Consider the following 18,551-nt stretch of genomic DNA (forward strand, 5'->3'; position numbering starts at 1 on the left):
CACACACCCTTTGTCAGACATTCCTATTAACACCTTCAGGATCTGATGTTGCATGAAAACACTGGGCAGGGAACCCTATGAGTTAGGTTCGGGCATTTTGGCTGTTTCATTAGGAATTCATTTTTAGAGTGAACTATTGCTTTCAAGCGGTTTGTCGCTGGAATTGAACTAAAACTGTAACCCTACTATAAAGATGAGCATAATTTTGATTCTGTACCTAATTCCTTTTGTTTAGTAAATTCACCAAGTTTGCTTTCCTGGTCCTGAAAAAGGGGCAGGTCTGGAACTCGGTGGTGCCTGGGGCTATGCACGAGCATTAGTGCTGCTACCGCCCTTGAATCACCTCCTGTTTCATCTTGAGGAAACATTTGTGATTTGGTCTCAGCTGGTCTGGTGAGCACACGGCCCAGCCCACTGAGCCTCCAGACAGTCAGATGAAGGTGGACGTGCCAGACCTGCCAAGGCCACCCCCTGCCAGGGCAGTGATGCCCAGCTCTGGCTTGTGCTTGGGGAGAGTCCACACACCTTGAAAGTAGGACACGCTGAATCCCACCTGGCTGGCAACGGGTGTGCGTGATGACTTGAACCCACACAAACCCACACCCGCACCAGCCTTGAAGTCCTAATTTCAGTAAATCCAGCAAATAGTTGATTTTCACGAGGGGTGTTTGGGCGGACATTGGCTGAAAGCTGCTGAGAATCAGACTTGTTTCGATTTTGGGCACAAGGCAGTGGTCCTCAGTCTTTAGTACATCTGAATCCCTTGGAATGCTTGTGAAACCCCGGATTGCTGGGCCAGGCCCCAGAGCTGCTGATTCAGGAGGGCTGGGGTGGGGCCTCAGTATGTGCATTTTTAAGACGCTCACCGGTACTGCTGCTACTGCTGGTCCAGGGACCACACTTGGCCAGAGCCACTGTTTTATTTTTATTTTATTTTAATTAATTTAATTTTTCTTTTTATTTCAGTCCCTAGACTCCCAGCTCTGCCATTAAAAAAAAAAATTGAGGAGAAATTCACCTGTAGTAAAATTAACATTCTTTTTTTAAAGAGGGGGAATATTTCTTTCCTTGTTTTTTTTGGGGGGGGGCGTTACGCGGGCCTCTCACTGTTGTGGCCTCTCCTGTTGCGGATCACAGGCTCCGGACGCGCAGGCTCAGCGGCCATGGCTCACGGGCCCAGCCGCTCCGCGGCATGTGGGATCTTCCCGGACCGGGGCACGAACCCGTGTCCCCTGCATCGGCAGGCGGACTCTCAACCACTGTGCCACCAGGGAAGCCCTTTCTTTCCTTTTTTAAAAAAATATATATTTATTTGGCTGCGCCAGGTCTTAGTTGCGGCATGTGGGATATAATTCCCTGGCCAGGGATTGAACCTGTGCTCCCTGCATTGGGAATGTGGAGTCTTAACCGCTGGACCACCAAGGAAGTCCCTAAAATTAACATTAAAAAAAATTTCTTTTTGAATTCTATTTTATTTATTTTTTATACAGCAGGTTCCTATTAGTTATCTATTTTATACATGTTAGTATATATATGTCAATCCCAATCTCCCAATTCATCCCACCACCACCCCCTCCGCCACTTTTCCCACTTGTTGTCCATATGTTCTCTACATCTGTGTCTCTATTTCTGCCCTGCAAGCTAGTTCATCTGTATCATTTTTCTAGGTTTCACATATATGCGTTAATGTACAATATTTGTTTTTCTCTTTCTGACTTCACTCTGTATGACAGTCTCTGGATCCCTCCATGTCTCTACAAATGACCCAATTTCGTTCCTTTTTATGGCTGAGTAATATTCCATTGTATATATGTACCTCATCTTCTTTATCCATTTGTCTATAGATGGGCATTTAGGTTGCTTCCATGACCTGGCTATTGTAAATAGTGCTACAATAAACATTGGGGTGCATGTGTCTTTTTGAATTATGGTTTTCTCTGGGTATATGCCCAGGAGAGGGATTGCTAGGTCATAATGGTAATTCTATTTTTAGTTTTTTAAGGGACCTCCATACTGTTCTCCATAGTGGCTGTATCAATTTACATTCCCACCAACAGTGCAAGAGGGTTCCCTTTTCTCCACACCCTCTCCAGCATTTGTTGTTTGTAGATTTTCTGATGATGCCCATTCTAACTGGTGTGAGGTGATACCTTATTGTAGTTTTGATTCGAGTTTCTCTAATAGTTAGTGATGCTGAGCAGCTTTTCATGTGCTTCTTGGCCATCTGTATGTCCTCTTTGGAGAAATGTCTATTTAGGTCTTCTGCCCATTTTTGATTGGGTTGTTTGTTTTTTAATTTTGAGCTGCATGAGCTGTTTATAAATTGTGGAGATTAATCCTTTGTCCATTGATCCGTTTGCAAATATTTTCTCCCATTCTGAGGGTTGTCTTTTCATCTTGTTTGTAGTTTCCTTTGCTTTGCAAAAGTTAAGTTTCATTAGGTCCCATTTGTTTATTTTTGTTTTTATTTCCATTACTCTAGGAGGTGGATCAAAAAAGATCTTGCTGTGATTTATGTCAAAGAGTGTTCTTCCTATGTTTTCCTCTAAGAGTTTTATAGTATCCGGTCTTACATTTAGGTCTCTAATCCATTTTGAGTTTATTTTTGTGTATGGTGTTAGGGAGTGTTCTAATTTCATTCTTTTACATGTAGCTGTCCAGTTTTCCCAGCACAAGTTATTGAAGAGACTGTCTTTTCTCTATTGTATATCCTTGCCTCCTTTGTCATAGATTAGTTGACCATAGGTGCATGGGTTTATCTCTGGGCTTTCTATCTTGTTCCGTTGATCTATGTTTCTGTTTTTGTGCCAGTACCATATTGTCTTGATTACTGTAGCTTTGTAGTATAGTCTGAAGTCAGGGAGTCTGATTCCTCCAGCTCCTTTTTTTCCCTCAAGACTGCTTTGCTATTTGGGGTCTTTTGTGTCTCTATACAAATTTTAAGATTTCTTGTTCTAGTTCTGTAAAAAATGCCACTGGTAATTTGATAGAGATTGCATTGAATCTGTAGATTGCTTTGGGTAGTATAGTCATTTTCACAATATCAATTCTTCCAATCCAAGAACATGGTATATCTCTCCATTTGTGTAATCTTTGATTTTTTTCATCAGTGTCTTATAGTTTTCTGCATATAGGTCTTTTGTCTCCCTAGGTAAGTTTATTCCTAGGTATTTTATTCTTTTTGTTGCAATGGTAAATGGGAGTGTTTCCATAATTTCTCTTTCAGGTTTTTCATCTTTAGTGTATAGTAATGCAAGAGATTTCTGTGCATGAATTTTGTATCCTGCGACTTTACCAAATTCATTGATTAGCTCTAGTAGTTTTCTGGTGGCATCTTTAGGATTCTCTATGTGTAGTATCATGTGATCTGCAAACAGTGACAGTTTTACTTCTTCTTTTCCAATTTGTATTCATTTTATTTCTTTTTCTTCTCTGATTGCCGTAGCTAGGACTTCCAAAACTATGTTGAATAATAGTGGTGAGAGTGGACATCCTTGTCTCGTTCCTGATCTTAGAGGAAATGCTTTCAGTTTTTCGCCACTGAGAATGATGTTTGCTGTGGGTTTGTCGTATATGGCCTTTATCATGTTGAGGTAGGTTCCCTCTATGCCCACTTTCTGGAGAGTTTTTATCATAAATGGTGTTGAATTTTGTCACTGTGTTTTTCTGCTTCTATTGAGATGATCATATGGTTTTTATCCTTCAATTTGTTAATATGGTGTATCACATTGATTGATTTCCGTATATTGAAGAATGCTTGCATCCCTGGGATAAAGCCTACTTGATCATGGTGTATGATCCTTTTAATGTGTTGCTGGATTCTGTTTGATAGTATTTTGTTGAGGATTTTTACATCTATATTCATCAGTGATATTGGTCTGTAATTTTCTTTTTTTGTAGTATCATTGTCTGGTTTTGGTATCAGGGTGATCGTGGCCTTATAGGATGAGTTTGGGAGTGTTCCTTCCTCTGCAATTTTTTGGATGAGTTTGAGAAGGATGGGTGTTAGCTCTTCACTAAATGTTTGATAGAATCACCTGTGAAGCCATCTGGTCCTGGACTTTTGTTTGTTGGAAGTTTTTTTTTTTTTTTTGCCGTATGCGGGCCTCTCACTGTTGTGGCCTCTCCCGTTGTGGAGCACAGGCTCTGGACGTGCAAGCTCAGTGGCCATGGCTCACGGGCCCAGCCGCTTCGCGGCATGTGGGATCCTCCCGGACCGGTGCACGAAGCCGTGTCCCCTGCATTGGCAGGCAGACTCTCAACCACTGCGCCACCAGGGAAGCCCTGTTGGAAGATTTTTAATCACAGTTTCAATTTCATTACTTGTGATTGGTCTGTTCATATTTTCTATTTCTTCCTGGTTCAGTCTTGGAAGGTTATACCTTTCTAAGAATTTGTCCATTTCTTCCAGGTTGTCTGTTTTATTGGCATAGAGTTGCTTGTAGTAGTCTCTTATGATGCTTTGTATTTCTGTGGTGTCCACTGTAAGTTCTCCTTTTTCATTTCTAATTTTATTGATTTGAGTCCTCTCCCGTTTTTTCTTGATTAGTCTGGCTAAAGGTTTATCAATTATGTTTATCTTCTCAAAGAACCAGCTTTTAGTTTTATTGATCTTTGCTGTTGTTTTCTTTGTTTCTATTTCATTTATTTCTGCTCTGATCTTTATGATTTCTTTCCTTCTACTAACTTTGGGTTTTGTTTGTTCTTCTTTCTCTAGTTCCTTTAGGTGTAAGGTTAGATGGTTTATTTGAGATTTTTTTTGTTTCTTGAGGTAGGCTTGTTTTGCTATAAACTTCCCTCTTAGAACTGCTTTCACTGCATCCCACAGGTTTTGTATTATTGTGTTTTTATTGTAATTTGTCTCTAGGTATTTTTTGATTTCCTCTCTGATTTCTTCAGTGAGCTCTTGGTTATTTGGTAACGTATTGTTTAACCTCCATGTGTTTGTGTTTTTTGCTTTTTTTTCCCTGTAATTGATTTCTAATCTCATAGCGTTGTGGTCAGAGAAGATGCTTGATATGATTCCAATTTTCTTGAATTTATCAAGGCTTGATTTGTGATCCAAGATGTGATCTATCCTGGCGAATGTTCCATGTGCACTTGAGAAGAAAGTGTAATCTGCTGTCTTTGGATGGAATGTCCTATAAATATCAATTAAATCTATCTGGTCTACTGTGTCATTTAAAGCTTCTGTTTCCTTATTAATTTTCTGTCTGGATGATCTGTCCATTGGTGTTAGGTGTTAACGTCCCCCACTGTTGTGTTACTGTCAATTTCCTCTTTTATAGCTCTTAGCTGTTGCCTTATGTATTGAGGTGCTCCGATGTTGGGGGCATATATATTTATAATTGTTATATCTTCTTGGACTGATCCCTTGATCATTATGTAGTGTCCTTCCTTGTCTCTTGTAACAGTCTTTATTTTTAAGTCTATTTTTTCCGATATGAGTATTGCTACTCCAGCTTTCTTTTGATGTCCATTTGCATGGAATATCTTCTTCCATCCCCTCACTTTCAGTCTGTATGTGTCCCTAGGTCTGAAGTGGGTCTCTTGTAGACAGCATATATAAGGGTCTTGTCTTTGTATCCATTCAGTGAGTCTGTGTCTTTTGGTTGGACCATTTAATCCATTCACGTTTAAGGTAATTATTGATATGTAAGTTCCTATTACCATTTTCTTAATTGTTTTGTGTTTGTTTTTGTAGGTCCTTTTCTTCTCTTGTGTTTCCCACTTAGAGAAGTTCCTTTAGCATTTGTTGTAGAGCTGGTTTGATGGTGCTGAATTCTCTTAGCTTTTGCTCATCTGTAAAGCTTTTCTCCATCTAATCTGAATGAGATCCTTGCCAGGTAGAGTAACCTTGGTTGTAGGTTCTTCCCTTTCATCACTTTAAATATATCGTGCCACTCCCTTCTGGCTTGTAGAGTTTCTGCTGAGAAATCAGCTGTTAACCTTATGGGAGTTCCCTTGTATGTGATTTGTCATTTTTCCCTTGTTGCTTTCAATAATTTTTCTTTGTCTTTAATTCTTGCCAATTTGATTACTATGTGTCTTGGCATGTTTCTCCTTGGGTTTATCCTGTATGGGACTCGCTGCGCTTTCTGGACTTGGGTGGCTATTTCCTTTCCCATGTTAGGGAAGTTTTCGACTATAATCTCTTCAAATATTTTCTCGGGTCCTTTCTCTCTCTCTTCTCCTTCTGGGACCCCTGTAATGAGAATGTTGTTGTGTTTAATGTTGCCCCAGAGGTCTCTTAGGCTGTCTTCATTTCTTTTCATCCTTTTTTCTTTATTCTGTTCCATGGCAGTGAATTCCACCATTCTGTCTTCCAGGTCACTTATCCGTTCTTCTGCCTCAGTTATTCTGCTATTGATTCCTTCTAGTGTATTTTTCATTTCAGTTATTGTATTATTCATCTCTGTTTGTTTGTTATTTAATTCTTCTAGGTGTTTGTTCTTTAATTCTTCTAGGTCTTTTTAAAACATTTCTTGCATCTTCGCGATCTTTGCCTCCACTCTTTTTCTGAGGTCCTGGATCATCTTCCCTATCATTATTCTGAATTCTTTTTCTGGAAGGTTGCCTATTTCCACTTCATTTAGTTGTTTTTCTGGGGTTTTATCTTGTTCCTTCATCTGATACATAGTCCTCTGCCTTTTCATTTTGTCTGTCTTTCTGTGAATGTGGTTTTCCTTCCACAGGCTGCAAAATTGTAGCCCCTAAAATTAACATTTTTAAAGTGAGCAATTCAGTGGCATTTAGTTTATTTACACTGGTGTTCAATCACTGCTTCTATCTTGTTTCAAAATATTTCCATCTTTCCAAAGTAAATCTTGTGCTGATTAAGAAATTTCTCCCTATTCCCTTCCTCCCCAGGGCCCCAGGCAACTATCTATTTGAATTCTGTCTCTATGAATTTCATCTGTTCTGGATATTTCATATAACTGGAATCATACTAGTGTGGTGTTTTCTGTTTAGCTTCTTTCACTTAGCGTGATGTTTGTGAGATTCATGTTGTAGCATGTATCTGTACGTCATTCCTTTTTATGGCTGAATAATATTCCATTGTATGGATGTACTACAGTTTGTTCATCTGTTGATGTCTGTCATTTTTTGAGCAGTGTGTTGTTGAACAAGTTACTTAACATCTCTTAGCCACAGCTTTTTATCTCATCACAGTAATGGTAGTTCCTACTTTGTTGAATTGTTGTGAAGAAGAGTGAGAGAACACATAAAATTTGCCTGGCATAATTCTAGTCATGTAAAGTCTCATTGAATGGAAGCTGCTATTAATACTCTTTCTTAATTTGTTACTTCTCAGATCCTGTGATGAGGATTTTGGTACCAGTAGCTTATTTGGGAGGTAATCCCAAGAAACATCTTTAGGGGGGTTAAGAAGTAAGATAGGGCAGGATAACAGTCAATCTAGATGGTCTGTCTTATCAAGCCAGCAACCACTGCAGGCACCTGGAGCTTAATCCTGTTGGAATCACACCTCCTAGCATTATCCCACCACAGGGCAAGGGGCCTGGAGTATTTATACAGCAGCTCCTGCCAGCCACCTGGGAATTCTCCAGTGTTTTGGGCCAGGGAAAGGTGTGGTACTCAGAGAAATCTCCAGGTAAAGAGACTCAGGTGCTGGTCATTGGAGGTCTGAACTATGTGTGCTAAAGTGGCCAAGAGGATGTGGGCTGGTACTGGCAGCATCCTTTGTCTCTTCTACCTGGATGGTTCTGTTTTTGTGCCAGGACCTTCCTTATCTTTCAAGCCCATCTATGTTTGCTCCATCTTCCTTGTGAGATAGACGGATAGTGCTGTTAGAAGCATCTAAATGGCACTTCTGTCTATATTTCTCACAGAGCATAGCATGGTGCTTGCTCAGTAGAAGATCTTACAAGCAACCCCACTTAACATCTCATCAGCTGGTGGTGTTCATGCCTCAGGAAAGGTTCTAAGTGAGGCCCTCGGCTTGCCCACCAGGCACTTCTCAGCTGACTGAGCTGAATGTCTCTGCACGCATGCCGCAACCCCCCTCGGACTGAGTTTGCTCCCAAACCTGTTTATGTCGATTGTGTTGTAATTTAGAATAAATCAATTCAATTAAATGGATTAATAAATAAATGAATTAAATTGAATATCATGTAATCCAATTAGATAAAAGTGCAAAATTTTTCATTTCTATGGAAAGTAAGATGAATGCATTAGAAAGATAATTTGCTAAAAAAATGCTGTTGAATTAGATGTGGGCAAGAAAACTGAAATATTGAAAAAGTTTGTTAAAATGTAGAAGTAGTCTGCATTCTGATGGCTTTGAAATAAGCCATCTGGCTCGTAGGTTTTCTCTCTTTTGGCATACACTGTTGACTTGGTAACTCAACATCTGTTTCAACCTTCTTTCCTCCTGGTCTGACACTTCCATAGAAGCTAAGTACGTAAATTCTGAGCTTTCTTTGGAACTGGATATGTCTGTGATTCCGTTCTGACTGAAGAATAGGTGGAAGTCTCCTGAGGAGGGGGTGATTCTGAGAAAATAGGCTTTTCTGATATAAGGAACAAATGTGATAGGCTCTACTGTTTCATCTTCTTCCTGCCTTGAATGCAGATGTAATGTCTGGAAGTGCAGCAACAATTTTGTGATCATGAGGCTACAAGCCAACACGTAAGGCTAGTAGAGTGGAAAGAGAAAACAAGCATGGGTCTTTCACAGCATCATGGAGCCACAGCATCAATGCCAAAATGCCAACTTTCAAACTCTTTTATATATTAAATAATTAAATGTCTGCATTGCTTCAGCCATTGTTAGTTACAACTCAAAGCATTCCTAATTGATACAGCCTCTTCGAAGAGCTTGACATCAGACTTTACAAATGGTACATTATCGGTACGGTTCATGCAAGAAAGGTGGTGTACATCTCCAGTCAGGAAACCTATCCTTGGAAGTATTGAGCATTCATCAAAATATTGGCTAGTGAGGGTGCATAAACGTGTTTTAAGTTAAAATAAAAATTTATATGTATAACCTCAGTCTAATCTGGAGAAAAACATCAGTCAAGCCCACAGTGAAGAACATTCTCCAGGATACCTGCCCAGGACTCCTCAAGACTGTCACAGTCTTGAAAACAAGGAAGGACTGGGAAACTCTCACAGACCAGAGGAGGCTGGGGAAGCCTGACTGCTAAATGCATTGTGGAGCCAGGAGAGGATTATGGAACAGAAAGAGAACATTAATGAAGAGAACTGGTGAAATCCACCTCAAGTCTGTAATTATTAGTAATGTATCACTGTTAGCTTAGTTTTGACAAATGTGTCATAAAATTAGAAGATGTTAGTAATGGGGGAAGCTGGCCGAGGGCTATATGGGATTCTCCATTCTATTGTTGCATCTTTGTTCTGTAAACCTAAAATCATTCCAAAATAAAATGTTTACTTAGGGACTTCCCTGGTGGCCCAGTGGTTGAGAATCTGCCTGCCAATGCAGGGGACATGAGTTCGATCCCTGGTCCGGGAAGACCCCACATGCTGTGGAGCAGCTAATCCCGTGCGCCACAACTACTAAACCCGTGAGCGACAACTGCTGAGTCCGTGTGTCACAACTACTGAAGCCTGCGCACCTAGAGCCCGTGCTCCGCAACCAGAAAAGCCACTGCGATGAGAAGCCCGCGCACTGCACCGAAGAGTAGCCCATGCTCGCCATAACTAGAGAAAGCTCGCGCAGCAATGAAGACCCAACGCAACAACAACAACAACAAATAAATAAATTAATTAAATGTTTACTTAAAGAATACTATGGGGGCTTCCCTGGTGGTGCAGTGGTTGAGGGTCCACCTGCCGATGCAGGGGACACGGGTTCGTGCCCCGGTCCGGGAGGATCCCACGTGCCGCGGAGCGGCTGGGCCCGTGGGCCATGGCCGCTGAGCCTGCGCGTCCGGAGCCTGTGCTCCGCAATGGGAGAGGCCACAACAGTGAGAGGCCCGCGTACCGAGAAAAAAAAAAAAAGAATACTATGTATGCCTTATCTATTGTTTTTCATATCCTCACTTGGACAGACTCTTGATTAACTCACCAAGTACCAGCCTTTCAAAGTGAGACGTGAGGGCTTCTAGTGCACTTGGGGGAACTTAGTAATGCTTCCCACCTTGGTCACATGGAAGAAGAAAGATTTTACAGGGGGCTTTCTCTCCCTTTCCAGTCCACATCTCACAGCTTCCCTATGATAGGGCTGCTCATGTTTTTAAAGTTTATTTTTAAAAAATTTATTTAAAATTTAAATTTGTATTACTTAAATTGAAATTATTCTCAGCAATTTGTGATATAATTATTTTTACTAATGTAATTTTAGGTTTAGGTTTGATATGCTTTTTTAAAAATTTTTATTGTATGTTGGAGTATAGGTGATTAACAATGCGGTGATGGTTTCAGGTGTGCAGCAAAGCGACTCAGCCATACGTATACAGGTATCCATTCTCCCCCAGACTCCCCTCCCGTCCAGGCTGCCACATAACACTGAGCAGAGTTTCCTGTGCTATACAGTAGGTCCTTGTTGGTTATCTGTTTTAAATATAGTGGGGTGTATATACACACTGATATACTTTTGTTGTGCTCAGAGAGCAGATAAACGTTGTGGTCAGAGTTGATGTCTTCTGACATGCAGTGATTGGTTTAGGGATACGTGTAGGGCTCAGGACATCGCTGGCATCCCTGGGAATGGTGCCCTGACTTTTGGCTGGGGATGCTAAGCTGATGGATGTCTGCCTGGAGCGGGTGACATCTGTGCCATCGTCAGTGCAGAGGCCTGCATGGCAATGAACCCAGAGGTAAGCAGAGCCCACGCTTACAGACGAGCCTTCCTGACATTGTTTGAGCCACTGGGATCCAGCCACTGTCAAATTCCTGGGCTTTTCCATTTAATGAGCCAGTGAGTTTCCCTGTTCTCTTTTTAAAGCCACATGGAGTTGGATTTCTATTTCTGTCACTTGCAACTGCAGGAGTTCTGTTGAAACAGTCACTTGTCCCTGTTCCTCTAGGTTACAGTTTGGTCCTCTGCCTCTGCCCTCCCACGGTCATTAGCATGGAGCCATCCACTGCCTTTTCTTGCCCAATATTCCTAACTAGCTCCACTGGGTTGGCGTCCTTGCTCTGCCCCTTCCTAACTATGAGGAGGTTATAACCAGAGTGAATTCCTTACCTTCTCAGAGCCTCAGTGCTTTGTTTGTAAGATGGGAATAAAAACCCTACCTGAGGGACTTCCCTGGTGGCACAGTGGTTAGGAATCCGCCTGCCAATGCAGGGGACACGGGTTCAAGCCCTGGTCCGGGAAGATCCCACATGCCCCGGAGCAACTAAGCCCGTATGCCACAACTACTGAGCCCGCGCTTTAGAGCCCGTGAGCCACAACAACTGAGCCCGCGTGCCACAACTACTGAAGCTCACGTGCCTAGAGCCCGTGCTCTGCAACAAGCGAAGCCACTGCAATGAGAAGCCTGCGCACCGCAACAAAGAGTAGCCCCCGCTCACCGCAACTAGAGAAAGCCTGCACACAGGAATGAAGACCCAACACAGCCAAAAATAAATAACTAAATTTATTAAAAAAAACAAGCAAAAAAACCCAAAACACTACCTGAAGGCTTGTTGGGAGAGTGAAATAATGCAACACCTGTAAGGCATTCACAGGGTTCCATATTAAATATTCAAATGTCAGTTATTTTTATCTTATTGTCAGCAAATGGCAAGGTTATCGCAGGCATTAATCCTATCTTATTTTCTTTGTATCTTCCGCCATACTTGGCATATAGTTGGTGGCTCAACAAATTTAAAAAGTGTTAAGGGCCTCTGTGCTGGTTTCTAGGAATAAAATGATGAGTAAGACAGAGTCTGTTGCCTTTAGTTCTTCAAGGCTAGTGAGAGCCACCACCCAAGGGGACGCCAATCAAGAGCAAAGAGGGAACACACTTAAAATAACACGGGGCCAGTTCATGAAAGCAACACGTATTTACAATGCCAGGCCCTGTGCTAGCAGAGCAGCAGTGAATGGAGACAGGTAAGCCCCTGCCCTCACAGAGAGAGGTGATGAGACGGATACAGAGCTTGCCTGTACACTTTTAGGCACAGGTGGAGTGGTGGAGCGTAAACGGAATCAACCCTGAGTTTGAGGGCCCCTCGTCCAGGAAGGATCAAAATTTTATGGCATGTTGGATGGATGGCCCCAAAGAAAAGCTTTCCCCCCAAACAGGATGGGTCAGATGGCCTCTCTCAGACAGGTAGCTGCTACTTTTAAGTTCAAGCAAAAGAAACTGGCACCAAACTTGTCACAATTTAAATATAATTATTTTCACGATGTTATTACAGAGCAATGATATATATATATATATATACATACGTGTGTGTGTGTGTGTGTGTATATATATATATATGTATATATATTTTGGCTGCGTCGTGCAGCATCTGGGATCTTTGTTCTCCAACCAGGGATCGAACCCGCATCCCCTGCAGTGGAAGTGCAGTCTTAATCTCCTGGACCACCAGGGAAGTCCTGAGAGTGATCATGTTAATTCAGAGAAAAATAATGTCTCTTGCCACTCCTAGCCCTTGTCGAAGAAAAAAGTAAATTTCCTCTTGCCTCCCTTCTTTATGAAACAAAACCACTTGAGAAGCCAAATCTAAGCCGTTTCAGAATTGCAGATGTGCAAAAAAATCTTTATGAAAAACATTTGGGGCTTCCCTGGTGGCACAGTGGTTGAGAGTCCGCCTGCCAATGCAGGGGACACAGGTTTGTGCCCCGGTCCGGGAAGATCCCACATGCCGCGGAGCGGCTGGGCCCGTGAGCCATGGCCGCTGAGCCTGCATGTCTGGAGCCTGTGCTCCACAACGGGAGAGGCCACAGCAGTGACAGGCCCGCGTACCGCAAAAAAAAAATAAAAATAATAAAAATAAAAATTTGACCTGATTTGTTTTACTAATCAACAAAGAACCCTCCCCTGAATGGCACGTTTCACCCGACAGCACACTTTTAATCAAGGCATAAATTGTAGCAAACCAAGGTTTTGAAGAAAACCACAAAAGGCCACCTTGCACCAGAAGGATGGGAGCATGTCACAGCAATAACACAGCGGGAACCTGCATGAAAGGAGCGGGGAGTTACTTGGTGAAGGGAACGAACTGTCCGCATGGAATCACAGATTCCTGCCCTGTCTGGATGTGCTGCAAACGGCCACTAGGATGTGGCTGGAGGAAGTCTCCTGTAGAAGTTCACGGTGACACCTGGTTGTCATCAAGGGGCTGATGGCATCCGTTGGCATCCAGAACAATTAAGGGAGAAGTAGTTTGGAGAAAAAAGATGTCAAGAAGTGCATTTCCACGTGAGCCGTAATCTTGGGGCCACATAGCCGCATCCAAGACTGAGCAGTTGAAGTGCCAGGGTAGTTGGGAGAGAATTCCCTGTGGTTCTCTCGGGAGTTGAAGTGCTGAAGAAGTCTGTGCTCTGCTTAGGGTGTGCCCGAACCCTGGTGCCTGAGAGTGGATTGTGACAGCCTGTAGGTGAACTTGGCGAAGACGAGCGAAGCTGATCCAGGAACACAATACCCCAGGCTTTTAGAGAGAGAGGCTGCGTCTAGTTTCAGGGCTGTTTACATTCTGGGGCGTTGCTGTGCTTCATTTCCAACTATAAAAAGTTAGCCTTTGATTTTTCCTGTTTATGCAATAGTTGAGAATAATCTTCTAGGGATTAGAGTGGTTCGGATCCTGCATTAAAGGGCGAGCTGAGTTTCTCCTTCTCTCAATCCCCCTCACCCTCTTTTTCCTCCTTTCTCCCTTCCTTTCTAAGAGAAGTCCTCTGTGGAACTCTTAAACCTAAATGACAGTTCAAACGTTATGAAGTAGATTTAAAAAACCTTAAAACACCCTGCTAGTTAAAATTCAATCATTATAGAAATAATCTCAAAAATAAATGTCTCTCATGATCCCATTTGCCAAGGATAATGACTTAGCATGGTTTGGTGGATATCCTTCCAAATTTATTTTTGATGTAAGAACGAACCTGATTGTCTTAATGGAAAGGCGCTGTTCATATGTCTTTACTTCGTTCACCGTTGGTGGTTATTTGTATTTGTGGCTGCCCTATATCTCTGAATGCCTCGTGACATCTTGACAGTTTTGCCACACGCTGATCTGCTTTGCTTGCTTAATAATCTGTCATGGAGATTTTTCCGTATTGGGACTTACTTATGCACTGCTTCATTGCTGTATTTGTTTAATGTCTGTGGCTGCATGGTGTCCCATTCCAGTGTTTTTTCATCTGTTCCTCCCTGATGGACAGGAGCAGAATGTATAAATTTGGAAACTCTCTCAGTCTCTACACATACACACATATAGACAGTTGGAGTTTATAGCTTTTCTCTGTAGGGTTAAGGAAGAGAAAAATGAGGCTGAAGTTTGTGCGTGGGCACGTTTACACGTACATGCAGGATCTGTATACCTGCGTGTGAATTCAGAGGTGATGGAATCTCTTCGTGTACGAATTGCTTTTGTATGGTTATATATATTGCATGGATTATGAGAAAGTTACACTGGTGAAGGTGGTGAAGATCCTGTTCTGCCTAGAAAGGCTTGATAAATAAGAAAGAGACGGTAGGCTGCAGAGTCATGCTTTGAGCTATGCAGGTGCTGGGTCAGACCCCTGCTTGGAAAAGAGAAACAGAGGGGCCTCAAGATCCAGATACCAAAGACCAATGCATAGTAACGGGATGTTAATAAATAATGTTTCAATCAAGGCAACGTCCCAGGAACTTGGGGGCTGTAGGAAGAACGATGCTAGGAAAGAATGCTGTGTTATTCCAAAGTGGTTTTTGTTTTTGTTTTTGTTTCTTGCGGTACGCGGGCCTCTCACTGTTGTGGCCTCTCCCGTTGCGGAGCACAGGCTCCAGACGTGCAGGCTCAGCAGCCATGGCTCACAGGCCCAGCTGCTCCGCGGCATGTGGGATCTTCCCGGACCAGGGCACGAACCCGTGTCCCCTGCATCGGCAGGCGGACTCTCAACCACTGCGCCACCAGAGAAGCCCCTCCAAAGTGTTTTGAAAGGCAAGTTGGATAGAGATGGAAAATAAAAAGTAGGCTGGAAGTCTAAAGAATCAGGGTCGATGCTCCTTTGCCTAGGAATTGTGGGGTAAAGTTAACAAGCACATAGCACTCTTATGGTAAGTTTTATGTCCTTTGCCCATGCAGACGTTGCGAATTGATGACAGCATCTTTCTCCCTTTGAACTCAAGGCAGCTTCAAAAGTCTCTCTGTATTGTTTGAGAGCAGTCTTTGTCAGTCAGAGTTAGCCAGCAAGATGAGATCTGTTTGGTAACCCAAATCTGTAGGGACCTTGTCTTGTGAGGGGCGGGGTGTCAGGGTGGTGGGATGTAGCATTGCCCTTGATGGGTTCTCCTGCTGTTTCCAAACCTTTGTCATCCCAGAAGGAAAACAACAACAGAAAATGCAGTATGGAATATAGTGAGACAAGGAAGGACTTTGGGGTTATCCAGAGTAGAGGAAAAGCCGCTTGTTAATTTGGGAACTTTAGATAAGTTAACTAATTTATCTTTGACTTAATTTCCTCATTTGTAAAGTAAAGAAAAAAATAACGGCCCCACAAGACCACAAGAGACATTAAAAAGTGAATGGCATGCTCTTTGAAACAATGTAAGTGCTAGATTGATGATTTAGATTTCAATAATGTAAGAGCATTATTTTCTTCTTTACCATCATCTTGTTTTTATTGTTTCTTAGAAAATAGGCTAATTTGCATCTGGGTGGGGCTGCAGAGCTCACAGTGGCGGGGTCATGATGCTTTCCTCCTCCCGTCCCTCGGCAGCCATTGGATCCGAAGGACAGAACCGTGTCTCTCTGACCGGAGTCCTTGGTTGAAGAGTGGGTCCTGACCCACGTGGGCCCATCGCACTATCCATTCCCAGGCACGGTGGTTTGGGAACATGAGCCAAAAAAATCCACCCTTTTGCCTGAGCTGTTTGCGTCACGTTTTCTATCATTTGTAACTAAGAGAGTGCTAAGAACGGCTAAGGTGCCAGGCTCTGTCTTGTTGTTGTTGTTTTTTAATATGACTCCTTGATTGAACATAATTGTTGAGGCGGCGCTGACCAGGGACTTGGTCCTGAACCCACTGCCCCTGCCTGCTGCTTCTGTCCACTGCTGGAGGCCACACATGCACCAGCCCCGGGTAGGAAAGAGTGGAGACACTGCCCCTTCCAGAAGGGGCCTGAGTGAGGAGGGATAGGACTCAGACCTCGGAGGTTTTGTCTCTTCTCGGGTTATGTTCTCCATAAGGGTCTACCTGCCAAGATATCCTCCATGAGTTTTTTAAATTAATTAAGTATTCATTTTTTGGCTGCATTAGGTCTTCGTTGCTGCACACAGTCTTTCTCTAGTTGTGGCAAGCGGGGGCTACTCTTCGTTGTGGTGCGCGGGCTTCTCATTGTGGTGGCTTCTCTTGTTGGGGAGCACAGGCTCTAGGCACGTGGGCTTCAGTAGTTGTGCCATGCGGGCTCAGTAGTTGTGGCTTGTGGGCTCTAGAGCGCAGGCTCAGTACTTGTGGCGTACGGACTTAGTTGCTCTGCGGCAAATGGGATCTCCCTGGATCAGGGATCGAACCTGTGTCCCCTGCATTGGCTCCATGTGTTTTATTGGGAGTGTGTAGGCTATAAGCAACAAATTCAATTGACCACAAAGAGAGGATTTATTGTAACGATAAAGGCACAGTGCCCAGCACTTTACATGGATTATGTAATTTAATCCTCACAACTGCAATTACCCCCATTTAACAGATGAAGAAACTGAGGCCCAAAGAGGGTGAGGAACTTTCCCAGGAGTATGCAGCGTGTCGGAGGAACCCTTTTTTAAGGGGTTACTCTCCATCTTGCTTGTGGGTGACAGGGGCTTGCTCATGGACTCGTTGCCCATTTGTGTCTTTGCTCTGTTCCTTTTCTATGTAAGTCAGGGTTTGGTGACCTTCTTAGTTGGCCAAGGCTGCTGTAACAAATTACCACAGGTGGGGTGGCTTAAACAGAAATTTATTTCTCATAGTTCTGAAGGCTGGAAGTCCAAGCTCAAGGTGTTGGCAGAGAGCAAGGCCTCTCTCCTTGGCTCATAGATGGCCATCTTCTCCCTGTGTCTTTTTATGGTCTTTCCTCTGTGTGTATCCGTGCTCTAGCCTCCTCTTCTTATAAGGACACCAGTCATATTGGATTAGGGCCCACCCTAATGGCCTCACTTTAACGTAGGTACCTCTTTAAAGACCTCCATCTTCAAATATGGTCACATTCTAAGGTACTGGGGATTAAGACTTCAACATATGAATTTTTTGGGGGGGAGGGAGTGGGGGCACAACTTAGCCCATAACTGTGGCAGAAAACAGAGATCAATCCAGGTATCTTAAGCAGACAGGGATTTAATAAAGGGGACTAGGTAACAGTCCCAGGAGTATGGGTGAAGGAGCAGGCACCAAGAATGTTGAGGAACACTGCAGAACTCAGGCACCAGAGGAGCTGCTGCCTCCTCCACAATCAGGGAAGAGGTGATTGGGGATGGTGTTGCTGGAACTGTTGTCTCTGGAAACACCACCATGCATGGCAGCTGCTCTCTGGAGATCCTGAAGGTGCTGCCCTATGTGTTGGCTCCAGAGCCACATTGAGCCAGGAAAAGCAGATGCCCACAAGACTTCAGCCCGCTGGGACTGGCTGTGGAAGAATTCAATCCCATCTTCACTATCATGCTTGCTTGCTATGTAGCAGAAACCTCTGTGTCATTTCTCACAGGGGTCCGACTGGTGGAACCTAGTTTATATGACAAGCCCCAGCTGCAAGGTGCTCTGGGAAGTGTAGTACGTTCAAGAGGAAGGCATGCCTGGAAAAGGGCACAAGAGGTGCTGAGCACTGGTCTATCCACCCATCCTTTATATGCCCATTGGAGCAGCTCCCTGTGCTTACTCAGTTTCTCCCCTTTATAACCTCAACTTATAAATGGCCTTGGCTTGTCATTCTTTCGTGCAGCTTTCACAGCTCACTGCTGCTGTTTCTGTGTTTCTCAGACCAAATATGTGCACAGAAGAATCTGATTAGCTCTGCTCAGTCTTATGAGCTAGGCCACATCACTGGTCACTGCACAGCTCTTGAGTTGATTGGCTGCCCTTAGATCTTGCACCCCTTCTTCATCCAGTCAGCTTTGTCCAAGGAAGGTGGGCATGTGGTGCAGGTGGTAGGGGATACAGTGTGGCTGCCTTGGCTGCAGTGGCTCAGGGTGGAAGGTTTCACTTGGGAAAGTGTGTGAACGTGATAGACAATCACTGATGATTCTAGCACGTTTTACATTCACGATTCAGCTCCGGTCCAGCCTCTACTGTGACTTGAGCGCTGCAGCTGCTTTCACTGGCTCCTGAGCATCACGTTCTAGTTTCTATGGCACTGAGTTTGTCTTTTACACCTCTGTTTTATTTTACTCCCTAACCCGCTTATCCAAAGTATCACTCCCATTCCTCTCTGTCCCCTCGCCAAGGTTTTGTTTTCATC

The sequence above is a fragment of the Delphinapterus leucas genome, chromosome 10 (genome assembly GCF_059928025.1).
Source record: "Delphinapterus leucas isolate spDelLeu-1000000601 "Yukka" chromosome 10, BTC_Dleu_Yukka2, whole genome shotgun sequence".
Lineage (NCBI taxonomy): Eukaryota > Metazoa > Chordata > Mammalia > Artiodactyla > Monodontidae > Delphinapterus > Delphinapterus leucas.